This window comes from Rhinolophus hipposideros (assembly GCF_964194185.1).
Source record: "Rhinolophus hipposideros genome assembly, chromosome: 6".
In the NCBI taxonomy this organism is placed as follows: Eukaryota; Metazoa; Chordata; class Mammalia; order Chiroptera; family Rhinolophidae; genus Rhinolophus; species Rhinolophus hipposideros.
In genome coordinates, this window is record NC_138052.1 from 93,905,276 (window position 1) to 93,933,245 (window position 27,970).

General features: G+C 40.2%; 1 protein-coding gene across 6 annotated transcripts in view; it reads left to right on the plus strand.

Annotated features, from left to right (window-relative positions):
- The first annotated feature begins 826 nt into the window (after window positions 1-826).
- Window positions 827-27,970, plus strand: part of CAB39 (calcium binding protein 39) — a 77,377-nt gene continuing 50,233 nt past the window's right edge. The window contains exons 1-2 of one of the 6 annotated variants that reach the window (XM_081051141.1): window positions 1,837-1,968; window positions 16,314-16,448. The gene's annotated coding sequence lies outside the window, so the exon portion shown is untranslated. Of the gene's footprint in view, window positions 2,352-14,358; window positions 14,442-16,313; window positions 16,449-27,970 lie in introns of those variants that run through there. The other 5 variants (XM_081051143.1, XM_081051138.1, XM_081051139.1 and 2 more) reach the window with 5 other exon arrangements.

Below are 27,970 nucleotides of genomic sequence, written 5' to 3' on the forward strand. Positions count from 1 at the left end.
TTGGCCTATGTTGTTTTCCCCCATAGCCCTGAAAACCATCCAAGGTCATGCACGTGCTGGTTTGGTTGTTTATTGTTTGTCTCGGGAGCACGGACTGTGTCGTTCACTGCCCTACCCCTTAAAATAGTGCCTGACACACAGCAGATGCTCAAAACTACCTGTCCAAGTACAAATGAAAAACAAAGCAACAGAAACAAAAACACACATGGATGATATTTTTATGTGCCAGATTCTGCTGTCTGGGCTTTGGAATTCATTTCCTCGCTCGTCCTCCGAAGCCCACGGTCCTGCGTGACGCTTTTGTGCGCGCGTGTACGTGAAGGAACCCAGGGATGGGGACGGGAAACGGCCCGTGGAGACCAAATGAGTGGCGCTGGGGTTTAAATCCGCTGTCGACTCCTACGAATCCGGATCATTCCACCACTTTCCACGCGCTCTCTCAGAGGATGCTAAAATGAGAATGCGCTGTCCCACGCAAGTGTGACAGCTTGGGTCTACACCAAGTTGGCCCTCCGTCTTGAGCAGAAATAAAGCTTTGTTAAGAGGCGAGGAAGTGGTCGTAGAAAATGGGCGTGAGATTCCTCCAGGAAGCGTGCGCAGACAGACTGGACGGGGGCTGAGCTCCCACATGCAAGTGGCCGACGAAAGAAAAGGCACTCCTCCGCTCGGCTTCTGCTTTTCGGCGTGCCCTCCCTCGTCGTCCCCCGCGCGCACTCCGGCGCCCTGAGTCCTCCCCGACGCCCGGGGGCGCCCGAGGCCAAAGGGGGCGTTGCGGCGCCGCCCGACGTCGCGCCCTGGGAGGCTGCGCAGTGCGCACGTCAAAGCCGGGCTCGGGCCGGGAGCGGGGAGCGGGGAGCGGCGCGGCCTGGGGGAGACCGAGCGTCGGGGAACCGGGGGACGGCGAAGGCAAAGGCGGCGCCGGGTCCTGCAGCCGCCGCCGCAGCCGCAACCCGCGCGATCGAGCGCAGCAGTGCGGCGGCCGCCGCGGGAGCCTTTGGGCCGCCGTCCGCCCGCCCGCCCGCGCAGCCGCCGCCGCGGGAGCCCGTCGCCGGGAGTCGAAGCGGGCGGAAGACAACGGAGGGGCCGAGCCCCGGAGCCGCGCCGCGGGGACCCAGCGAGCAGCCCGACGCGGCGGCGGCCGAGGACGGGGACGGCGACGACGCGGAGGCGGAGAGGGAGCCGCTCGGCCCAGCCCCGTGAGTGACCCCCGGCCCTGCCCAGCTCGCGGCGCGGACGCCGGCCCGGCTTCCGCCCGCCCTGCCCCGGCCGGTCCCCGGCCCCGGGGCCGCCTCCATTTTCTCGGGAGGCCGCGGCGGCCGGAGCCGGCCCAGCCCAGGCCCCTCGCGGAGCCGTGCCCTCTGCTGTCGCCCGCGCGGCGCCGGGGGCCTGCGGCCGGGGTCGGGGAGCCCCGGGCTCTCCTGCCTGCGCGTGCGGTTCCCCGGCGGGGCCGGCGGCTCGGGGCGCCCCCGGCGGAGCGCGGAGCGCAGGGACGTGCGCGCGGCTCAGCTGTCACTCGCGCCGCGCGCGGGCTCCGCCGCCTCGCTCCCGGCCCCCGCTCAACCCGCTGTTCTCGGGAGGCGGGCGGCGTCTCCGCGATGTTCCTGTCGGGAGGACGCCTAACTGATTTCGGGTGAGGAATTGTGCGGCCGGAGCGCCCCCGAGGTCGGTTGAAACAGCCTGAGCGCCGACTGCGTGCGGGCGCCGCGGGCGCCTCCCCCGAGGAGTTGAAGCCCTGGTGTGGGAGCTAAGACTAGTACGCGGATCACACGATCCCCGGAAGGAGGCGATAAGTCCGGTGAGAGGACTGCAAGGTGCTAGGAAGGAGCCCGGGGCAGACGGGGCCGATCGATCGAGCACTTCCGCTTAGCCGAAATCTGGAAGGCTTCCTGGGCGAGGCCGTGCCCGCGCGGGTCCTGAAGACGCGAGAGGATTTGGGAGAGCAGGGTGCCGCAGAGCTAGAGGACGCAGGTAAAAGGGCACAGGCTAGAAATGATGGGCAACTCCGTCTGTTGCCGAGGCCCATGCTGGGAAGCGGGGGTGGGCTGAAGAGGTATGGGGGGGGCCAGATCCTTGAATGCTAGAAAGGAGCTGTTTAGGGGAAACTTAGAACTGGTTTCTCGGTGACTCATGAGCCCGGAAATGTAAGCTACGGGATCTTGAAGGCGCTGCTGTGAAAGAAAGGAGAGGAGGAGGCCCGGTACAGAGTTGACATTCTGTGCCTTGAATATTAGGCAGTTTGAGATCGATTTTGACAGCTTCCGGGATATTCAAAGGAATCCGTGTCCAGGCCAAGCAAAGCACCTTTTGCAAAAAGCTGCATTAGACGTCAGGCTCTTGGAGGTAATGGAAAGGTGTGTTTAAAATAAGCTCCTCTGCACAGAAGGCATTTCTGTTGGTGCACTTCACTAAACCGCATCAAAACTTCTCGCACTGTGTGTTAGGTGTCTAAACTTTGGAATTACTCAGCTGAACGTAATTTACCTCTTTGAGATGGCATTTGTGTGAAGCAATCTAAAAGGATGATTTTAAAAGTCAAATTGTTACTAATATTCTGAGATAGAAAGTGACATAGAACCTTTTTATAGAAAAGTTCATTTTTTAAAATTAATTTTTAGTCATGAAAATCTTTATAGGAGAATCAGGAGCAAAAGTCTTCAGTTTTATTTAGTACATTTAAAAAATTACTAGGAAGTAATTGGCAGCTGTATTTGAAGTCCTAAACATATGATCTCTGGAAGCAGCTTAGAACCTGTGTTGGTTTTGTAAGTACTTACTTCGTTGTTTGCTTATATGATAAATGAATGTCAACTTTTTTGAGTTTTAGAAAAAAGAGTTGTAAAATGCAGGAAGTACTGGAAAATTTTTTGAAATTATCTTCTGTAATCTTACCACTTATATTTGGTTACTGTTAACATTTTTGCATATTTCTTTTCAGGTTTATATTTTTTCTTTACATAATGAACTAAACTACATATATATAACTCTTATTAAGCATTTTTGTCATTAATTATCTTCGTATAAAAATATTTTTCCCCAAGTAAGGGAAGTCTTAAATGTAATTTTTTTTTCTGACAAGATTGTATTATTTATGTCAGATAAAATGTAGTAGTCATGCTTAATAACTGCTCCTCTGGACAGTTTTTCCTAAAGACTTATTGTTTGAAGTATAGTTATTCACTTCTTTGTACAATTTAGATCCTATTGCTTGTTTATTACTTGGGCTGCATCTTGCCAGCAGGTAGGAAAGAGATCTGACACATCTCTGCCATATGAGTGGATGTACTTTTCTAAAAGGCATTAAAAAGGATTACTTTCGTAGCTGGTATATCTCCCATTCCTACCTCCCCATGCCCCACCCCCAAAATATTCTTTGAACAAGGGCCGTCCACGTAGGCTACTACTTTTGATTATGACATTACAAAGATTCAGGCTAAATGCATGTAATTTTCTATTGGCATTTCTCTAGTAAATATAGAATTTGTCATGAAATAATTTTGCTGCTAGAAATAATTTGCTGCTGTAACAAAAGGGACTGTTTGGTTTTTTTATTTCAAGGCACTTCACTTTAGTTCATTTCAGACTGCAGGTTCTTTAAACCAGTTTTTCCCCTTGTGCTTTACATTCTAAAATATATTTATGAGGTCTCTTCCTGTTTCTAATGGCATATAAAATGAGATGCTGAGCTAAACTATAAATTTTCATAAAGTCAACATAAAAGAATAGCTGAGAAAGTCCAGTTTAAGAATGGGGTTTGGTTTTATAATTTGGTTTTATTTTAATCTTTATTTGTATATTACAAATGTTTACTTTGAATATTTACTAAAGTTTTTTCTTTTGATCAACTTTTGTAGGTTATAGATTTCTGTAATTACTACTGTACTTCCCAAGAGCCTTTTTTCAAGGAGGGGTTGATCACTGATAATTCAGTTTTACCATCTTCCATAAAAACACAGACACAAATCCAAATTGTCCCCCTCCTGATTCTAGCAGCATGCAAAAATAAAATCCAATATTATGTGGTAGAACTTCATTTAGGTAGTATGTTCTGGTTACCTTTCTGGTGGTGTTTTTATTTTAAAAATCCATTTTCTTTTCCATGGCTCCTTTTAATTAGGAATTTGATTCTATGAATGTTGTCTGCTGTTATAGAAATAGGAGTGTCATAGGTGGATTAATATGGAAAATGGCAAAACGTTGGTAAAACTTTTTTGGAGTGGTAAAAGTATGAGGAAGACGATCAGATCTCTGAACTTCTGGGTTAGATTGCTTGTGACTTGTTTTGTTGTTTAATTATTAAAGTGTAAAGATCTTGTATTCGTGTGAATGCATATCAAACCGGATAGCCTAAAAATTGCAGAACAATTTAGTCATCAGTCTATATTTTGGTTTTTTTTATTGGAGAGAAGGCTGCTATTGGAGCCATCCTTAATTAAAGAAGGAATTGAGCTACTATGTGAGAGTTCTTCCTCTGTGTGTCTCACCACTCTAATGACTATTCAGCTGGACCCAAGTCACTACCTTTATCAGTCAGAGTATGGGGGTAGAGCAAGGTGAGACAAATATTTCTACCACCAGCATTTGTAGCATAGACTAGTCGGAGTAAATGCCAAAATGTTTGTTCTGCTTCTGTTTCTCAGGGCTTCCAAGGATTGTGAGAAGAGTTATTGAAGGATTGGGTGGCAGATGATAGGCTGATGGTAATGAAATTACGATTAACAGCCTGTTGCCATCAACTTTAGTTTTTTTGGAGGGGAGGGTGTAGGTGTGTGTATGTTCCTCCCATGTGCCATTTCTGCCTCACTGAGCTTCCTGGCCCCACTGTGCTTTTACTTGAGATAGAAGGGTGATTAGCAACTGTGATGCTAAACTGGCAGAGGAAGGGAGAATGGCATGCAGAGAATTACAAGAGGTCAGTCAGGTGTGAACTGGCCCAAAAGGAGGGAGGTGAAGCCTGCCCTGGCCATTTATGCTGGCAGTGTTCAGCACATACTATTTGCCTAATCCTTAATACATTGTGTCTAATTTGAGATTTTGATACTCAGAATACAGTATTTAAGTCGTTGGTTTGTGTTTGCTTGTTTATATGTATGTATGTGTTTTCATTTGCATAGTTATGAAAATGAGAAAATCTAGCTCACCAACATTTAGTGGCAGTTTGGTTTTATATTATAATTATTCCTTGGGAGCGTTATCCAGCACTTAAATTGTTGACAACCAGTGAAGTATGATAATGTTAAAACATCACAACACTTTGATGATTTCCACAAAATGTTTGCTGGAGAAACAAAATGTACATTTTGTAGCTTGATCTTAGTAAGTTGCTATTTTGTAACTTTGTCTGAAGTGTAGCTTGCTCTTTCACAGAGTGCTGTTAATATGTTACTCCTTTTCTCCCCCTCCAGAGGGGGTGATATATGCTCTGTATTTAGGCACAAGGTAGGAATAGCATGAACAGATTTCTGCTTACATGTTTATAGTTAAGGTCCACTGCAGGATTTGTACAATTCAAGAGTCAGTGGATAAAAGCACAGGTGCAGCCAGAGGCCCTGGATTGTTGAACCTTTGAACCCTCATTCCTATGGGCTCTGTAACTAGGCAAGCTCCTTCGCTTCTCTCTTGCTGGGATTCTTTGGGTTTGAGTGGTATAGACCATATCTGCGGAGATTGTAGGGGGCTTAAATGAGCTACTGTGTCTAAAGTACTTAGAACGGAGCCTGGCACGTACCAGGTGCAGGACATCAGTTCTGTGATGATGCTGATGCTAGACTGTTTCAGGTGCAGGGAGCGAATGGTTCTTTCTGCAGCTGGGACTACTGAGGCCCCCCCCCCCCAACTAGAGCTGGGTGTGGCTTGGAGAGAACGGGTGGGGCTTTCTGAGAAGTGGGTACTTGCTTAGGGTTGTGCTGCTTATGAACCACAGGACTTAGGATCTAGAGCCTGGTTCTCTTCATTCTTTATCCAGTTTGCTTGAAAGAAGTGGTTTTATAATTTATGCACTAATGTCTTTTTTGAATTTTTTCACTAACATTTACAAAGATTGTATTCACATATTAAATGCTCTTTGGTACATACTCTTTTTTAAGGTGTTGAATGTACTAATGTCTGTAATTGTGATGTAGCTGGCAAGTGTTTGGGGGCTGGTGGTATGAAGTTAAACATTGAAATAGACAAAACTCAAGGGAGATGGACAAAAATAGGTGGGGGGAGAAAATTATCATTTGAGTACCATTACATATTGGGCAGACCACTGTGATAGGTCGTATTGTCCCCCAGGACTACACATGGGAAACCAAAGCGAGGACTTGTCCAGGGTCACAGACATTGCACAGTTGAGCTAGAGTTTGAACTCACATCTGCCTCCCTTTAAAATGTGTGTCTCCTGGACTAGGATATGACTCTCACATGAAATCGTTTTGTGTTCCTCCATATGGTGTTAATTTCTTACTGATCAATTTTTGATTCAGTACTTTAGAATGTAGGTTTGTAAATACAGTCTAATGAGGATTTTAATAGAGTTCCAGGTAGTAACCACATGTCATAATACAAAATAAGATGGTTTATTCTAGATGCTGTAATTGTAGAGTCATCGTTTGATTAGCGGTTTATAGTTCTAGTCAGGCCAGTAGGTACTGGGTATTTTCCATGTTAGTCTTGCAGAAAAGATGGGAGGCCTGGTGTTACAGTGGGAAATGGAGACGCCTGGGAATTGGAAGATCTGGCCTGGGTCCTGACTCCATGACTAATCATGTCACTCGGGGCGAGTCACTCCGGCCCTTTGGGCGTCAGTCATCTCATTATTGGACAAGGGGCCCAGACCGAAGACCCATCAAGTCTCTTGCTCTTCTTTTCAGTGATCCTAGTGTAGACTTTCTGACTTGCCTTTTTCCCCTGTACTATGTACTGCTTCTTTTTGTCTGTGGTCTTGAAGTCAGTGCCTTTATGAGAGCTTTATGGCTTATAACCATTCTTGAACATTTTTTCTCCTGGTTGGTCAGGTGCCTGGTGTTATATATTACAGTCGTTCTCTGCTTCAGGCAATGTAACATCAAAACGTGTATCTTCACATTTTTCACTTTTGTACTTATGAATAAATGGTTAACAGCTAAATGTTATGTGGTTGTCCAGTGCAAGCTTAGTAAGTCAAGTTAATTATTAGTAAAATTCTCGAGCTTCACATCAAGTTTTATTGTCAACTTTTAAGTACTGTGTGCTATGACATTCTATGAGCTCTTTGTTTTGGGGGAAAGAAAAACATTAGCCAAAGGCAGTGGAGTGGAAAAGAAAGGACGAAAAATGTAGAATCAAATTTGAGGATGTGAAGAGCATGCATAAGGTAGTAATCTTTGGCTATAATTGGTACTAAGCTTCTACCTACAGAAGGTTGTGTGCTGCTGGTCTTGGTCACCGGATTGTTTCCAGCCCAGGGTTCTAGCTCTGGTCAGAGATGACGGTGATGTTCACCACCCCTGATCATTCATAGCTCCTCAAACATCTATTATGAATTAATTTGTTCCACAAGCAGTTTTTAGTGCCCCTGATGCTGGGTTCTGTTCTGTATACCGGTTTCAAAGGGTACCTAGTCTAGGTAAACAACTGTTTCCCTCTTTGACGTCCTATTACTTCTAGATTCTCCACAGGGAGACAGAAACCCTGTTCCCTCACATGATCTTTGCAGAGCTTTCAGCTGTTGACAGTGTGGTTTTATTCTCTGTTCGCCCTTTGTGTGTGAGTTATAAGGTTTTCCTCAATAGATTTCCTATGAGTGTAAGTTTTGTACAATAGATTGTAATTGAATTGCAGGTTTCTTTTTACCTTTTTTCGTCTTTTCTCTCCTCTATTCCCCCACCTCATGTTTTCAGACTATAGTACATTGTTTCTGTACATATTTATTAAATGATACAACTGTAATATTCTGATAAAACTGCTCAGCAGAGATGAAATACTTAAATTGCAGTTTTTTTGTGAATTTCATTTATATTTGCACTTAGGTGAATGAAGTTTATATAATGTAATAACTGACACTTATTAGGACCCTTTCTGATTAAGTTTGCCAAATTGTGTTTTGCAGAACAATATTCTTATGAGCTACTAGTAGTTGTTGATGGGAGAGGTTTCAGAATGATATTTGTGTTTGGGAAAACACTGGGTTAAAAACAGTTAGATTTGAATTTTTATTGATGGTTGTGTTATTGTTTTTCTTTGATAATGGCTGTGTTATTGCAGAGCTTGTCAGAGTTTTTAATAATGTACATTGTGACTATCCAGGAAGGAAATATAATGTGTAATATTTCCCAATTTGCCAATTTATTTGGTCATAAGAACACCCTGCCCCCCAGGAAATAACCCACAAACATCTTGAAGGTTCTATTGGAACATAATTTGGGAAACCCTTTTATTTACATACTTATTAGTATGGAATTCAAAGCATTTACTTTTTGATTGGGATGATTAGTTCTCTCAGGTTTAGAATCCAACTAAGGTTGGAATAATTTATTTTTACTTTTGTTAAGTAAAAGAATGAACACTTTAGGTGAGTGGCTTTTCAATTTTTTTTAACTTCAACCCACAGTGAGAAATTACATTTTTGATCAGTGACCCAGCACATACATTAACACACTGTCAAAACTGAAAAAGAAGTTTCATGAAACAATACCTAGGCCTTACTATAGTGAGAGAAAACTAAAGTCCAGAGTGGAGATAAGAGGAGGGACTCTAACCTTAGAATTCCGGGATTTAGTTTCTGTTGTGTTTTCTTGGGCAGGTGTTAAATGCCCATTTTGTCTCAGCTTCCCATCTGTAAAATAGCTGGAGTAGAACCTACACATAAAGCAGTTGTGAAGATTCAGGAAGAAATGCTTTGCACATTGTGCGTCTGATCTGCTGTAAGTGCCAGATGCATTTTAGCTTTTATGGTAATTGAAGCTCTAAAACTCGTTCTGCTACACCACACACACATTTCAGACACATACTTTGAAGGCTTTGGAAGTGTTGAAGCAACCTTCCAGTCAACCTGGACTCTGATCTGGAGCTGGCTGTATCATTTAATGTGATACCAGCCCTCTCCAATAGTCGTAGGTTTGAAAATAGCCAAAAGGACCCACTTAAAGTTGATCTTCCTCAGTCACAAATGGATTATTAGTTGCTGAGCTTCATGCTGTATTATTGTATATATATTTTAAGCTATTTTTAACAACATCTTAAATTTAGAATAATCTTTATAGCATGTGATTAGATATAAATATGTACATACCTACATTGGTGATTAATTTAGCATTCTTACAGTTTTAATTCATAAAAGAGCAAGGTAAAAGTTGCTATTTCCTGTTTTATCCTCATTTCTGCAGATTTTTAATTCCCCCATCAATATTTTATATTTCTATTGGGGATTTAATTTTGTAGAAAAGGAACAGTCAGAGGAGATCAACAATGGTGGGGTCCAAATCCAATTTGTAGACTATTTCCTATTGTCCTGAACATACTGGCTACCTAAGGCATTTATGTTACCTGCTGAGGCATTTGAGTTTTCTAGCCCTGATTAAATGTTTCTGTTTTTTTCTTATATTGTCCATTTGTCCCAGTATGTTCTGAAGTTGCTGAAATGAGAGGTTCCAATCAGCATGGCTGAGGCGTGCCAATTCAGTATGAAAAGTAGCATTTTCTCTATTTGTGTAAGCTAAAGGCATGAAGTAAGAGGGGTAAATAATTGCTAACAGCACATATATTTTACCTGCTAGGATGAAGTTGAAGACCTCTCTATCTATTTACCTCATCTAATCCTATAATAACCCTATTTTTATCCCCATATGACTTAATGGAGAAAAAGAAGCAAATTGATCTGAAGTCACATACCTAGAAAGGGGCCTGAGATTTAAAACCCTGGTCCCAGAGCGTACACTTGTTTCTCACCATTCTCTCTTGCCTCCATCACAAGGTACTGGAGTATATAGAATCATTCTGGAACATAGGAAATTTCTGTTACAGAAACAGAGGAGGTTGAGTCTTCTGGTCAGGATGTGTGAGATCCCAGGACACAGAGAACTTTCCCATTTCTGAGTTACTGTCAGTGGTCTTTAAGGAGCTGTGAAGAGAGGGGGCTGTGCAGGAAGATTAGAGAAGTTAATGTGCTGTTTTTCCAAAAGAGGAAACGATGGAATCTACTTGATGTTGATTACTGGACAAATTCCAGAAGGGAGTGTGTCTTAGCAAAGTGTTGATTTCTGGAAGCTACCACCCATTTTTGAACTGTTCCCTTTTCCAGTAGAATTCTGTTAAGTGTCTTGGATAAGGATGCACTCATCTGGAAGGATTCATAGTTTCATTCATACTTGAAATTAATCTGAAAACATGTTAATCATATAATTTAAGTTGGAATATTTTCTAGGACTTAAACATCATTTTGATGTTTGTACAAGATGATTTTACTTATTTTCATTGTATTAAAATATAGCTATGTAATAGGCTTTTCCTAAGCTGCATATGGCAAATTAGTTGCAGATACAGTGGCCCACATCTCTATGCCTGGCCTTCTCAAGTAAGCAAGAAGGAACTAGAACAGGGGACATCTTCCTGTATGTGTACACAGCATAGTATATAAATACTTCCTAGTTCTGTGAGTAGATTGTTAAAGATCATTCGTCCCTATTAATATTGGTTATAACCCATTTGTTTACTCAAGATCTGGTCTTGCTCCTGGAGACTACTTAGTGAGTGATGGGAAGCTAAGTTGATGGAAAGAGGGCTAGACAATAGAAGCTAATAAAAACTTGTGGGGGAGGGGTGAGGGTGGAGAATGTTAGCTTTTTAAAAAATCTTATGAAAGTTCCCCCACTTTTAAATGTAGTGAAAGGAAGACAGAGGGATGAGCATGTTTAGCGTAGGATGTTATATACAAGCGCCCCATAGGTGTTTGGAAAGGGAGCACACCCGGAAGGAAGTGACTGGAGAAGACACGGTCTAAGTTTGTATGTCATGGGCAACTTTGAAGGATCTGATGATACAGTGGAGAACTGGTTGCTGTTCAGAATTGTCTTAATAAGTAGAGTACGTGAATAGATTGTCAATCATGGAGTATGTTAAATATATATGTTAAAGGCCATGGCCTCCCAACCACAAAAGGGAGGGGTGCTCCAGACCTAGATTATAAAGAAATTCTTTTTAAAAATTTGGGGAAAAAATGTATCTGATAATAAGCTATCTGATTTATTCTAGATCCTAGAAAAATACCAAAAGATACCAAATTCATGTTTTAAAACTACCATAAACTTTTAGAAACCTACTAAAATATAAGAAAAGCAATCTGATAAGACACCACAAAGGAGGAAAACTATGTTCCAGTTTCACTTAGGGAAGTAGCCATGAAAATCTAAAACACCAGCAAGTTTAATTAAATAGGAAATTCTCTTAATTAAAGAGGACAGATAACAGGCAACAAGTGGTATTGACTGTGTGCCCAGCATTGTTCTAATACATTCTCTCAGTTAATCCTCACAGAAACCCTAAGAAAGAGGTTGTTATTGTTACAGTCATTTTACAGATGAAGAAATTGAGACGATGAGGTTAAACAATCTGCCCGATTGCTGGTCAGTCACAGAGCCTGGTTCTGACACCTGCGGCATGGCACCGTCACCCAGCAAATCCTCATGCTGTGTCATCCCAGTGTCTGCCAAGATGGCAGGGTTAGTTCAGCCCTTCTTCCTCATCAGGAATGCGGTGAAAGAATATCTGCCTTAAACCAACAGCAAACGGCCTACTAATGGGAAAACTGATGGAATTCCCCTTGACATCAGAAAGTGAAATAAGCATGCCCAGTAACGTTTCTGATATTTGATATTATGCAAGAATGCATCAAATAAAAGGTATAACTCTTAGGAAAAAATGGTAGAAAATAGCAGTATTTGCAGATGGCACAGTCTTAAACCTAGGAAAACCAAGGAAATCAATTGAAAAACTAAAAAGAAGAGTTCAGTGAGATAGCAGTATACCACATAAAAGATATTTAAAAATCGGTAGCATTTTTCTTGCTAGCAATATCTAGTTATAAAAATATTGGGAGAAAAATACCATTATAGCAACAAAATGTGAAATGCCTGAGGTGGAGTGATCTATATGAAATGTTTGGGAACTCTGTGAAGAAAACTATAAACTTAATTGAATGAAGAAAGCCTTAAGAATGGAGAGTTGCCATGTTTTTGAGTTATGAAGCAAAGCAAGAAAATTTCCCAAGTTAAATTATTGGCCAGAGAATACAGTCAGATTTTTAAAAAGTCAACTTAGGTTGCTCAGCAAAAGGTGTATATGCACTTACTATGATACATGAGCGACATCACACACATCAGTGGGGAAGGAGGAAGGAATTTTTTTTAATTGTAGTTTCATTGGTTTATAACATTGTGTAAGTTTCAGGTGTGCGGTATAATGCTACATTGTGCTCACCATCAAAAGTCTAGTTTCCATCCATCACCGTACAGTTGGCCACCTTTACCCACCGATCTGTTGTCAGCCTCTATAAGTTTGCTTTTTGTTTATTTTTGTTGTTGTTTTTGTTCATTTGTTATAATTCCATATGAGTGAAATTATACAGTATTTGTTTTTTTCTGTATAACTTATTTCATTTAGCATAATACCCTCAAGGTCTATCTATCCATGTTGTTGTAAATGGCAAGATTTCATCTTTTTTTATGGCTGGGTAGCATTCTCTTATATAATATACCATTCTTCTTTATCCATTCATCTGTTAATGGACACTTAGGTTGCTTCCATACCTTGGTTATTGTAAACAATTCAGCAGCAAACCTAGGAGAGCATAAATCCTTTTGCATTTGTGTTTTTGTTCTTTGGATGAATAGCCAGCTGACGCTGTACTGCATGGATGTGGTGTCATAAACCTAGGGAAGGAGGAGGGAGTGCTGGTAACACTCTAGTGGTCAAAGGAGAGGGAGCCCAGAGTAGCCGTCGCTTAGCAGGGAGCTCCGAGTTCTGTAGTTCAGGTTCATCGGTCAGCCTTGACCACAGGCTTGGGTAACTGGAGCCACCCCACATCTCGCCTTCTTTGAAACTCATGTGAGCACACACTCTCTCACTGTTGGTTTTCCTTTAGGATTCCACTGTGTGAAGAGCTTATGAAGACTGCAGCCATAGCAGCTAGTTCATCCTTCTTTGGAACCAGAAGGGCTTTCAGTAGATTGCCTTGACTTTTCCCCCTGCAGGAGAACTACTATGACGTTCTAACTCTAAAGTGTTCTGCTTTGTCTCCAGTCAGACCAGGAGACATGCTAAATGTAACACCTTGTCTTCACCTGAGTTCATTCTTCCTGTGCAGACCAGCTTTCTCCAACCTGAGAAAAAGATTGGCCACCTGCATTTCATAAGTGTTCTTTCATGGAGCTCCAGCCACTCAATAACGGGAGGTCTACCTGTCCCTCTAGGTTACTTTGCTGGGCCAGCAGAGGTATGGTTCTTGTAGGACTGTAGCCCCTCCCATTGGAACTATGTTAATGGTGTGTGTTGGGGGTGAGGGGGCAGTTGCTAGAAGGAGCCGGTGCTGGAGGCAGTGGAGAGTGACCCAATCACCTTCCCATCTGTGAGGATTTGGGGGATTCTCATCCTCCTATCTGATTTGTTTAGGTGTCCACAATATAAGTTCTGATGGAGTTTTTGGGTATTTGTCTACCCTGAGACCACATATTTCTTCCTATTCTTATTTTGTCCTTTAGCTCTCGTTTTAGCCTTAAAAGTAGGCTCCATTCTAGTTCCTGGCCATAAGGGTCTCAAGGCTCAGGAGTATGTAAAGGACTGGAGTACAGGATCCCAAAGGAATTCCACCTTTGGGAATTAAAAAGGGGACTAAAAAGCCACTACTTGGCAATCCCAGAAACACCGAAGGAGGGACTGGAATGTTTGCTACCCAAGGGTGGAACTTTGTGCTGCTTTTTACTCTGCTTTCAGTCTAAACTACCAGTATTTGTTGATTGGATGGCATTGTGGTTTATCTCATCATTCTCTGTTTACATTGTGTCCATTGCTTGTCATCCTCCCCCCACTGCCCTCACCCATATTTTTTTTTTGTTTTCCCTAATTTCTAGAAGAAATTGGAGTGGCATATAGAATAGAGGTTTGGAAGTACAGCGCAGCTATTAGTTTAATTTATGAATGGTATTTTTACATTAGTTGATTAGAATACATTTTGTATAACTCGTTAAAAAATGTTTTTCTGTAAAGGCAGCCATTTAGACATTAATATCTTTAATGCCTCACAAATAATAGGGGCTTGAAAAACATGTTGAAGAAACTTGGAAATATTTGAACTCATCTTTATTTGCCAGCAAAGAGGATAACAGGGACCAAACAGGCTCAGCATGCTGGAGTAGGAGCTCTTTGAGAGATGTGGAGCCATGATGACCATCTCTCACATTACAAGAGGCTTGGGCCATCGTCAGTCACAGGTAGAAGGTATTTGACTTGGAGAAAAACGATAGAACTACCTTATTTGGCTGTACACCGTACATAATTGACTGCCCTGATAACACTTTCCCTATTTGCCTTAATTTAGTAAGCTCTTCCCCAGATATAATGTCCCCTTAGCAGTATTACCTATTTCCACCTGGGCAAGAAAATTGACACATTAGATATCGCAGTATTTAACAAATTTATCCGTGTAGTAAGGTAAAAAGCCGCACTCTCACGCTAAAATTAGCTAGTTATTTTTTCATGTTCCTTGCCTTCCATTTTAGGGAAATGGAAAAAATTAAGGGTATATTTCCTTCTCTTTCCCCTCTGTCCCATCCCCCTTACCCAAAACATTAGATAAGGAGCAAAGGAAAAATAGGGAAAGACAAATAACGTGATTCCTAGGGTGTCGTTAATATACAAATAAATGCATGTGTTTTACACTGGCTAGATGGGGACCACACATTTGGCTTTGAATTTGAGTAGCCAGAACAAAGTAGAAAACAAGATCAATTCCAAGACTGTGTTCATGAGATAAAAAACAAACCAGCCACTTACGAGAAGCATGATTTTCCTAGAAATTGAGAACCTGTGAATGCAGACTCTGGGTTCATAGTACACTTGTCTCAGTTCTCTACAGGTTCTGTAATAGTGAAGTACCCGAGTTCAAGTTTAAGGTATCTTAGTACAAGACATAGGAATAATATAAGGCTGGGGTGCAGTTTAATCAAATAGTTACTTTTCTGAAGCTCTGTAACTATGGAAGCCATTCTCTATTCATACCACTGAACTTTTTAATTAAAACTGGGACCAGAGAAGTCCGAGTAACCACTCTGCTTTAACAATTAGCTGAGCTGGTGGGCAGCACTAATACCTGCCTTTGAAAATTGAAGAGTTTAACCGGGACTTAATTTTAAATCTGTTTTTATAAGTTGACTTGGAGGCCAGGTCAGTGTTTTCCTCAGAAAATAATTCTGTGGGGCCAGCCCGGTGGCTCAGGTGGTTGGAGCGCCGTGCTCCTAACGCCGAGGTCGCTGGTTCGATTCCCACATGGGCCAGTGAGCTGCACCCTCTATAGATAAGATTGCGAACAACGGCTCTCCCGGGAGCTGGGCTGCCAGGAGCAGCCGGTGGCCAGCATGAGTGGCCGGCAACCATCATGGGCTACCGTGTGCTGCCATGAGTGGCCAACAGCCAGCGAGAGCTGCCGTGAGCTGCTGTGAGTCGCCGACCAACGACCAGTGACCGACTGCCTCAGCCGGGGGGTGTGCAAGGCTCATAATACCAGCCTGGGCCAGGGAGCTGTGTCCCACACAACTAGACTGAGAAACAACGGCTTGAACGGAGTTGGGGCTGGGAGGGAGGCGGAAGAAGGGGAAAAAATAATAATTTTGTATCCAACATGCAGACATATTTAATGGACAGTGTATTATGTCATAAAGTAGTAGTTTTTAAAAAAAATGTTAAATTTCTGACCAAAAAAAAGCCCAAATATTTAAAAACTGATAGGAATGAGTGAGGTGTTTAGATTGGGGAGGAGATGGACCCTCACCTGCCCCAGACATGAGAGCAAGGTTTAAAAGCCACTGTTCAATTCATGGCCAATGTCATTTTAGTCTGGAAAAATTCAAAGCCTGGACCACCAATCTCCCACTTAAACAAGCTCAATCCATGCACCCTACTCACCCCCAAAACACCTATAGCAAACCTAATTTTAATTAACATTAACTTTCTGTTGGAACTAAGTTTGACAGGTTGGTGGTATGGTTAGCAATAACCCCCACATTTGGGAGATCGTTAAAAAGCAGGAAGGTAGATTTTTGAGGCCTGCACAGAAATGACATCTCTATCTGTATGCTTTTTTGCAGATTGCAGAACACTTCCACAAATATTTTGTTTAGTTATCACACTCACTTGTGTTAGTAGCACTCTTCTGCTGACATAGTAAAGGAAAAATGAAATTCCATGTTCAAAACTTCTATAGAAGGAAATACATTTTTAATGTAAGTAAATGTATGTATTATAGCTCTTCTGAATGTTTTGAGGCCTGTACCTAAAACTTAACTTTTTATGCTGTCTTGGATGTAAGATGTGTTTGTTGCACATTTTAGATATAGCTTTCAGATTAAAAAGCAAGTTTTCCCTTGTGACTATTGTGATGTCAATACCAACCTGGAAAGCACCACTCCATAAAGTGTGGAATGTTCTTTGAGCAATAAAAGAAGGCATGTGGTTATTCTGTAAACAGCACTTGGGTTTATAGTGAGTTTTTCACCTTCTGCCTTCCTTTTCACCTGATACTTGATTACCTACCAGAGCTTGGTGTAATTACAAAATAATTTTTGTTTCCTTGTGATGGTTCAGATTGTTGCATACAGTTCTCTAGCCATTTGTAATATATTTTCTGACTCTTATCCAAATTTATGCTGTTTACAAAATGCAGTTCAAGAAGCATCTCCTCGGACCAAGACCTTCAGCACACAGTGCCCTGTCCGTCCTCTGAATTTGTTACCCAGCTCACTTAGTTGGGTTTTTTCATACAGGGTCTGATGGTGTGTGTTAGTCTCCTGTGGATTTCAGTCTTCCTGTGTGTGTTCCGTGTCTCCCAGCTGTATTCTAAGTCCCGGTGGAACTACTAGTGAATGTGTACTACTAAATGAGGCATGACTACATCTTTTGGTCCACAAACTAAGTTTTGGCTGCAGAACTGGGAACTTTTTTCCTCCAAAAGCACAGGCAAGAGTTTTTGTATTTGATCATGCCAATCACTTGACAAATAAGCTTCAGTTACTTCCTTTGAAATGAAATGTTTCTGAGCCTCATTATTTGATCTAGAATTTTCCCCTCAATCCAGGATCAAGCCTCCATATGCCAGTGTGTTGCCATGGAGGGTGGAAAGAGGATATATTAACTGGTTAGGAGCATTCTCAGAGAAATCATCCCTTGGTGAAATGTACCACGTGATCCTCTAAAGGGCCATGTAATTGTGTATTCTGTGACTCTAAATACTTCTGCTGGGAAAAGTCTATTTACACTAAATACCACCACAAGGTGGCCTTTGAGCAGTTTATAAAGAAAACAAACCTTCAAATCTCCAACTATGGTACTTTAGCTCAGGCTGGGTTTGTGGCATGTTGGTGCTTTTGTGGGCATTTGGCCAGAACAGAAATAGCAATGCTTGGACCTTGAAGGAGAGTGATTTTCCAGGTTTACATCTGATCCTCTAGAAATAAGTTTTAAGGTTGTAAATTCTAAAAAGGAAATTGTTTTTCAGAATACTGCATTGTTCTTCCTCAGAATGACTAAAAGGAAAAAGTAAAACTCATTTCACCCCTCTCAGGTGTAATTTTTTAGAACCACAGCATTTTCTTGCTTTTTCAATCTATCTTTTTTGATACACAAAATAACTTTCTAAAAGGCTTTTTTTTTTTTTATATCTAAACTTTGTTTCAGAGTTTTCATTTGTTTACACTTCAAGTTTGAACTATGAATTCTTTTTAAGGAGTTATCTTTTTAAAGAGTAGGATTGGCTGTTTGCTTTTCTTATTTACCAAAATGTGGGCGAGGCCATGTTTACCCACGATCATATGGACTGTGTTTGCACAACCTTGTGGCAAAGTGAGTAGTAAATATAACCAGAAGAAAAATGGATTATAATGACATCCTTGAAGATTGATTGTTTCACGTTTGAAAATGTGGACATTGATTAACCTTTCATTTTGTTAAAATACAGTGCTAATTTGTAAAGAAAACGTTGACCGTTCACATTTCCTGAAACTAATTCTGAAACTGGTAATGTAACAATTCATTAGAATATCTGAATGAATCATTGTAAATAAAACTAAAGATCGCAGATCCATATTGATAAAAGATCTTTAAAATACTTATGGAAATTAGCTAATTAGTCATGTATTACAGATGTTTCTAAGTAATGGTTTGTAATATGTAACTGTAATTTCAAGTCCTAAACCAAGTGATAAAGTCTTTTTACCTTTTGATAACTTGATAAGTTCAGCATTGTGATTAAGGTAGCTTTCATTAGTAAAAGAGCTACTCAAATTGATTTTAAATCTGTCTTACAAACTGCAAGTTCCATCCTATCACTTGGGTGTGAAATCAGCTTAGTGGACTGTAGCATTTTAAAAGGGGGTGAAGGGAGCAGGGGACTACCAGGATAGAATAACACAGGACAGAGAATTATCAGTGCAGTTTTACATAGTAAGGGTAAGTGCTGTTCGGTGATTGTGTGTGTGTGTGTGTGTGTGTGTGTGTGTGTGTGTGTATTTTTTTATGTATGTCAAGAGGTCTGTGAGCCATCACTGCTAGTGTTAATGCAGTTAGATGTCTTTGTGGCCTTGTGGTTGTTTAAATGACCATACACACAATACAGATTGATGGCAGGCTTTAACTGGAAAGCTTCAGTATTTGTGCTTTTAGCAGGGAGTAAAAGAAGACCTGTGTGACTTCCCTGTCAGGTCTGTAGTTGACAGGAAGCTGGTAGGGAAAGCTAATATTCATAATTATACAGTATCCTGCATACAAATCAATAAGAAAAAGACTCCAAACTTGGTAGACTAATGGGCAGTACCGATGTACAAATAATTTTACTAAGGAAATACAAATGGATAACATGAAAATATGTTTGTTGTCATTAATGATCAGCAATTCAAATCAAAAGAATTGATGAGAGGATTGGGAAGAGCTGGAGGTGAAGAAAGTAGCATCTTTAACCGATTGGCAAAAGGGGGTTAATAGGGCCTAGTGTCGATCCGCTGGTACGGCAATAGCTGTTGTCCCTGTGCACTGTTGATGGCTGTGCAGTTGGCATAAGCCTTTGGTACAAGGGAAGAATCGTCACATTCTGACTCTCTTACCCGAGTCACTCAGAGTCTTCTTGGCTTCATTTACTCTGGTATCTGGTATATAGAACAGTACAGAATTTTCTATGGTCTTTTTGCCAGAGAGCCCTTTGTTTAGTCATGCTTTATGAAAAATTGCTTTCTAAGGTCAGCAGGACAGGGAGCATTTTTTTCTGTTTTTATAAAGATGAAGAACCTGACACATGTTCAGTGGCTGTCCTGAGTCAGATCATAGAGAGAAAGATGGGTTTCATTTTTTATGACGTCCAAGGACAACTCAGTCATTTTTTATGACGTCCAGGGACACCTGGCCTGGTACCTTAAGAGAAAGTAAAGCAGGGCAGGTCCTGCACAGAAGGGAAAGGACACCCAGTAGTGCACTAAAAATAAGACCCAAAGCCTATAACCTGAGTGTTTTTGCTGAAATGTTACAAAACAGCCTGTCCTTTGGAAAACTGCTGCAACGACCCCCTGCTGACTCAAAAGATCCAGTAATTTCAGCTAAGAAGAAAGTGTGCATTTACTTTTACAATAAATTTAAAAGACATTGTTAAAGGTATATTTTGTGGAATTATTAAAAGTTTTGACAAGCTACATTCATATAGAGAATTGAAACACAAGGACAGAGACCTTAATTTTTTTAATCCAACTTTATTTATAATATTATTAAGCTGATTTAGAACTGGATGTTGATTTAGTCACAACTAGAAAAAAGCATTTAGGAGAGTGCTCCTATTCATGGCAGTTTATTTCAGTACTGAGCAAACTACCTTTCCTTTAAACAAAAGACATTTGAAAACTGCCGGAGCCAATACTCAACTGGGGTGAAAAGCAAATATGTAAAGAGCAAGCTTTTTTCTGCAGAAGTCAGAAATCAGGTTAGTACATATATGTGTGCAGGTGTGTGTATTTTTAGAGGTTATTTAAACTTACAAGAATGAAGTCAGAGAGCTCTGATACATAATACATTCCTAACTCCTAAGAGTTACTTAGCTATGTTCAGTTTGGTTAAAATACTTCCAACCATATCTTAAGTGAATTCTAGAACTGTTTTAAGTGGATGTTTATACATGCCCTGCCTTGTTCCAGAAAGGATTTAAGGCAGCTTGAAATATTCTACCGTACTTAATTAGCATAACTTTCATCTTCAAAACTCATAATGACTGCATGCTATGCTAAAATTACCACTGTATATAATTTGACACTTATAATATGTTTTTCTCAATACGTGCTTAAGGTTTAACATGAGGTTTCTGTTTGTAAAATTAACAGTTTTTAAAACAAGAGTGATGCTTTACAAAAATCATGTGAAGTGGCTTGTCTAAAAATTAGCTACTAAAGCAAAACCCTTTCTCTCCTATAAGCAGATATCTCTTGCTTTGTTGCTCAAATAAAGAATGAATTTTACCATTAGAACATATTTCATAAACACTCATAATTTGACATTCCCATGTTTTACTGTGAGTAAAAGAAACTTTCGAGGATAAATAGCAAGCTTGTTTTAGAAGAACACAAAGTGAAATTGTTTCTGAACATTCCGTTTACTAAACCCATTTCATTAAATACCTGTTCTTTAATTCATTCAGAACAAAAGCTATTAATTTGAAATAGGATTTTTTTTCTGAAAATTTAAACTTGTAGTTATACTATTAAAGATAAGTTCACATAGAGGTGTGATCAAAAACTACGGTGAATGTTTAAATTAAAAAATGTATTACAGTAAAAGACACATTGCCATTAATCCTCCTCAAAATACTCCTCCTCGCTTTGAACACACTCATCCCATCATTCTCACCACTTTCTGAAGCAGTTCTGGAAGTCCTCTTTCGTTAGTGTCTTCAGTTGCGCTTTCTTGGCTGCCCTGATGTTCTGAATCGATTCAAAATATTTTCCTTTCGTGGTTATTTTGACTTTGGGGAAGAGCCAGAAGTCTCATGGTGCCAGATCCGTTGAATATGGTGGAAGAGGACACACTGTAATGTATTTATTTGACAGAAATTGCCGCACCAGAAGCAATGTGTGACACGGAGTATTGTCATGATGGAGGATGATTTACAGCACTTTAAAACACCTTCTCTCAACCGTAGCTCACACCGACTGACTGCACCGAACAAGTGGAAACTCGTCCCACACTGTTACTAAGGTTCGGCGCACTACTTCCAATGTTGAAGTTCCCTGCCTTTCCGTTAGATGACACTTGGCAGCAGCATTCACTGTATTTTTTGATCGCACCTCATAAGAATTATTTAATACTTCAGATTACAAAAATGGAGTTAACAGCCCACATGACGTATATAACAGGTACATTTAGCACCAGAATCATGGAGAATGTTATTACACTAACAATACTCTACCCTCACCCATACCTCTAAATTCTGAACATGTTGAAAAAGATTTGAAATCTCTGAAAATCTCTCTTTTTTCAATGTTTTTTTCTTTTTGAGGGGGAGGAAGTAAGCATTTACCTAAAAGAACTTTATTTTAGTTAAGAACACATTTTCCCAAAGGGTGTGTGAATGGAGAAGCTCATGGTCACTCAGATGTAGGCGTGTGTTTGGGAGACTTGGTTGGGACTGGAAAGTAGTTGAGAGTATCATAGCCTAGCTCTCTGTACAATACATTTCCGAGATTTAATAGAAAAGGAATTGGGTTGTCAAAAAAAAGTGTATGAAGCAGAGGTATGGGCCAATTTTTGGTTTTTGTCTTTTAGCGGGAGAGGTTATTCAGGGGGTACATATTTATTTCACTCATAAGCTTAGAAATTGCCTTTAGCCTATTTGATCAGAACTTTTAAATCAATGTTTTAAAAAAAGTCACTCAGTGAACATTTATTTGTGGTTACTCTGTTTGATAATGAAACCATCTTTTATGTTGTACATTTTTGTAATAGTTGAACAAATAAATATAAAGAGTAAAATTTGGAGTCAAGAGACTGCCTTAAAATCCTGACATACATTCAATATGGGAGTGAAATGGCAAGTCATGGGGGGAGGGACTGAGCAGAGAAGTGACAGTGCTTTCGTCAAGTGTAGTACCATGTGAGAGAGCTTACGTTGTTTTCAATACTGCTATATCTAGGCTGTAAGAGAATATCACTATGACTCCTGCATAGTATAGTGTTGAACATCATTGGCTCCTGAAAGTAATTGCAAAACACACTCCAAAGTTTTGTATGTTCTCAAACACTTCATTTTGGTTTTGACATAGTTGATGAGCTATGTGTTGGGTAGCTTTGGTAATTCACCAAAGGTCACCTGCTTCTGAAAGCTTCTCATAGTTTATCCTACTGGAGCTAAGTCACTCCATCTTATTTGCAACTATGAAGAGCGTGTAGCCTATCCATTCAAAAGCTGAATCAGAACTTTGAGATGCAATTTTAAAAAGGATAAGATCATTCATTTCATATTGTTATTCAGTCTGTATAGATACCTTTTTTAAAAAACCCATTTTTTTGAGACTAATCACAAACCAGATTTTAGAAGGAAAAAAACCCACATAACTATCCTCTACTACTATTTATTCAGATTTTACCATATGAAGATGTACTTTAAACGTGTAATTTCTCATATTAAGCAAGGTAGCTGTTGTTTTTCCCATTATAAAAATGAGGAAAGGGGCTTATAAAAGTGTAAGTCAGCTTAGACATGGGTGAAGTCAGGATTTGATCCCAGGTAATCTTGAAAGCCCATGTAATTATTGTGCTTCATATAATTGCCCTGCACTACTGCATGGATAGTCTAGTGCACCTAATGCAGTATCTCGCATGTTGTAGATATTCAGTATTTATTTGAATTAAGTAACATTAACCCTAGAAGCAGGGGATTAGGTCTCAGAGCCAGCCATCTGAAAAAATGGGTTTAGGTGTGTACTACATGTCACACTTTCCATGACTGCGTAAGCACCTTTATAGCCCTTGTATACAACAGTCTTACGGTGTGTGAATTGTTTTGTCTGTTTGCAGTGTTAGCATTTGATCACTGAGCTGATGAGTCCAATCTAACATATGTTAATGTAGGGTCCTATGAACTCAGCTGTCTAGGAATGTGTTGTCCTTAAGCAGCTTTTCCTTACTGTCTCCGAACACATCCACCCACATCCATACACAACAGAATCTTGTCTTCTTTAGAGCAGGTGCTCCTGATGCCTTACGTTTGTGGCATGTAGTGAGTGTACAGTTGGTATTTGAATGAATGTCCTAATGAGTGGTTTATGGAACATCTGACTGCTTTTCCATATTTGTCAGCACCTAGGTGAATGGCGTTAGAATTAGGTGTGTGTTGCACAAGCCAGAAGTAGTTAGATTGCCTGAAAAGGGCAGCACCTCACGTCCTAACTCTAATGATGTTAGACTTAGATTTTCCCAGTGGGTGTCTGTCTGTCTCCCAGCATGTCCTTGAGCTGGAGCTCTGTATGCACAAGTATTAACGTAACAGCAGTGATTTGAAATTGTGCTTTCTAAGATGGAAGTGACTGTTTCTAGAATCATCTGGTCTTCATCTGTTGTGGAGAAAGGAGACAACTCCCAGTGCAAAAGACCACATAAGGAATAAAAAGGAAAATATATACAAAACTGTTAATACTAGCTGTCTCTGTAGGCTCTGCAGGTGATTTTCTCTGTCTATCTTGTATGGTCCTTCAGTGTTTGAACTTTGCACAATAAACAACATAACCATATTTTTTAAAGCTAGAAGTTTAACTGTTGTGAACATAGATGCAGGAGTAGATAGAAAGACTTTCATTATTCTGATCCCCAGCCCGATTCCCCTTCCCCCAAGGATATAGAAGTTAGCAGAAGGCCATGCTTATGTGAACAACAGCACAAAAAGTAGTGCTGCCTTTTTTTTTTTTTTTTTTTTTTTTTAATGATTTCAGCAGTCAGTGAATGTCCCAGGCATTGACAACCAAATTTTCCAGAACATCCCCTCGGGATGATATTGGCCCCATTGATAACCTCTGCCCTCTGGACAATAGCAGTGAAGGTCTACACTCGGTATCTGTAGGGACAGAGATTTCTAAAATGGAATTGACTACAATTATGAAATGATTATATAGGGAAGACTTAACATGGGGAAAGAGTCTGGTATAATGACCAAATTTTGTGATTGGGTGAACAATGGATCCTTTCACTGTGAAGGGGAACTTAGGAAAAGAAGCAGGGCTTGGGGATGAGGTTTGAATCGCCTGGAGGACATCTATAGGGAGTAGCAGTTAGAAATGCCAGCGGATTGGGGTAGGAGATAGATTGCTACCCAGGTTGAAACCCTGGGTAGATGAGATCACTCAGAGAATATAGGGTAAAAAGACAGCCAACGTTGGAGTAAAAATGAGTCATTGAATTAAATGGAGAGAGAGAGGGCATTTAGACACAAGAAAACAATAAGAGGAGAGTGTAGGAAAGCTGAGAGGTGTGCAGTGCTAAATATTCCTGCAAATTCCTTTCATGCAGATTTAGCATGTAATTCCATAAATGTTGATTTTAATATAAAAGTAGAATGTTAAATTGTAACGAATGTTCAATTATTTCCCATTCCTCCTACCTCCCCTACCCACCCCCCAAATTTTCAAGTTAAATTTCCCCTCCAAGGCTTCTTTATCTTGAGGATTCAATCATACACCATTCATTACCATGGGAGCAAACTTACCTCCAGTTTGAGAAATGTAGGTCTGGGTTTCCAAGCCCTCTTTAGCATCCTAATCGTGGCTGGCATTCCTCCATTTGCATTAATTTTGTCTCAAGGAGTCTTGCTGAGCTTTATTATGAACCATTTTTTAATGGACAGGAGGACATTAGTTGTGTTGAAAGCTAAATGAATTTTTAAAATTATGTGTACTTTTGTCCATTTTCTTCATGAACTCCAGTTATGTCCAAAACGTAGTTTAGGCAGTTTTAAAACTATTAAGGAAAAAATATGAACATACAGAAAAATTGAGTAACAATGAAATCCCATATACCCACCATCTAGAATTAAAAATTAAGGTTTTTACCATATTTGCAAATGTGGTGTTCAGGCTTAAAGTATTAAAGCTTTGGGGACCGTGGTAAGGAATTTGGATCTTATTATAAGGGCAAGGAAAAGTTATTGAAGGGTCTTAATCAGTGGATTCTTGTTGGTGTTCCCTAAAATTCCATCAAATACTTCTAATGAAATACTGCTGCTGAGAAAGGGGGAAAGGGGACAATGAGAAAGGCAGGCAGATTGTTATGCAGAAAGGTCTTTTAACCATCTTAACCCTTCCTTGTTGAACCAGCTTGTACATCTCCATACTCTTGGGATTGTCAGTTCAAAAACTCAGACACGCGCCTGTGTGTTTCACATCCTTCCAGGTCCCAGAACACTGAATGGTACTGGCCCTTTTGAAGGCACTTCACTCCCGGGAAGAAGCAGTGTGGGCTGGGGAGCCGCTCTTGGGGCTGCCTTTGCTGTCATTTGAGCACTGTTGGAAGGTCCTTCAGTGTTCTGTGGAGGGAGTAACCTCTGTTCCTGATGAGTAAGCATCGAAGTCAGGACACTGAGGCAAGAGTGGAAGCATGAAGTTCAACTCTTAAAAACTAAGTTTGTATTGGGTTCCAAATCTTTTTGTTCTTCTTTGTAATCTCTAAAATCAGTCAGTGGATTCATGAATCTGTTTAATCATCCATATTTTTTTAAAATAAAATTGAATAAAATAGAAAGTATCAGTTTTAGCTCTGAGTGTGTGTAATTACATAAGTTTCTTACTTGTAGATCATGATCTGATCCAAGTTTGAAACACGGCTGGTTCTTTTGGCTCAATCTAGCTTTCATGATTAGTAAGATTGGCAGCCTTTTCTCGGTCATTCAGCCTTCCATTCAAATGTCTAATGAATAGTACTTTTTATGTATTAAAAATAGATTGTTTTATATTATCCATTGATTTCTTTAAATTTAGTTTTTATGTTTATCAAAATTATATATGTGTTTAATTGAAGGAAGCAAACAGTTAACAAAAAGGGCTTCTAAGAAAAAATACCAGTCCCTGCCCTTTTCCTGCTCCCTAGAAATACCACCTTTAACTCTTGTGGTAGATTGTTTTGGTATCTTTCTTCACGTCTTTAATGAGGATATTTGTATGACACATCTATGATTTCACCATATTACTCACAACACTTGCCTCAATAGCTGCTTATGTTTTCTTTGTTACACTCGTATTAAATACTTATAGCTCTATGCATATTAACCTAACAAGTTTATTAAGAACTTTATTTCTTAAAACATAACTCTTCTTACCCTTTTAGCAACGTTCTAGTTGTCTACCTACTTGGTCATCACTTGGGAGCCATTCATTAATTTTAAACTTTTCTGTGTTTTCAATTAATTATTTAAAAAGTTGGATCACTGGCTGGCATACAATATGAGTGTAAGATATTTAAGCTTAATACACAGCAAACTTAGGCATAAGAAACAAATTTTAAGGCAGAAGTTTTAAGGGGTGTTATTTCCTTGTTTTTGACCCCCAAGATCTTGGACAGTTGTGTTGTGTAATAATTGGGGAATTTGAGGATGTAAATGAAAAAAAATAAAATGATTTGTTTAATTATCACACTCATACTTTAAAATAACTATATAGTTCTTATTTACAAGTTTTATAATCAAGTTATATCATTCTTATTCTTTCACTTAATAATTATACATTAACTGTCTTTTTAGAACAATAAATCATGAGAGAATATCTAAAATATGGGGGGGGTGTAAGAGAGGGAGTGGAGGAGGGAGGTGGAGAGAGAAAATAGGAGCTTGTCACGAATAGCTTCACCACTGTGATTGGATTCTGCTGAGGAGTGTCCACTTCTTGTTTTGGGTACTTGTTACTAACTGTATTTCCTCACAGTACAGTCTTACTAGTTTATATGGTCTGCCAAATCTCGGCTGCCTGGGTACTAATTACAAGGAATGATGGTGTCATGCCTCCCCTTTCCATCACGGAAGCATTTTGTATCTTGTTCTCTTTGGCAGCTGTATTCTTTCTGCTATGACCAGTATTAAGTGTGTGGTAGGACTTTTTAAAATCCTCTTTGCCTTGGAAAGTCACTTCTTCCACCATCAAGCCAGAGCTGAAAATATCTCCGTTGCATAGCACCACAGCACTTCCTGCAAAATACCGTGAACCATTCCCACCCTCACCCAGATTAATTTGTGGCATCACTGCCATTATTTGAATAGTACAAATAGGAAAGATAATATTTTCAGAATTTATTGTGTGAATCCATTATGTTTCTGGAGAAGCAACTGCATTGCCTCAAAAAGAAAAAAAAAGTGAAAAAGGAGCAAATGATGGGAAAGAACGATCCAGGATTTGTGTCCCATCTAGCCAGGTAATCAGAGATAATGGGAGCAACTTGGCTATGATTGACCCAAACTTCTTGTCATGAAAAAGACATTCAGAAGTAAATTTATGCATCTTTGAATTTTGAGAACCTGCATTTGAGGATATTTCCCTTTGGTTAAGTAATATGTGGTTTTAACTTGATCAATAAAGGATTTACAAGCTGAGCTAGACAAGTGATGCTGGTATAGAGTGCTCAGAACAAATCACATCCATACACATCACGAATTAACATACCTGCTCGTGACTTCATTGTAGGCTTACCATGAGCATTCATTGCATGCTTTCCCCCCCAAAAAATGTTCATCTGTTAACAGATATAT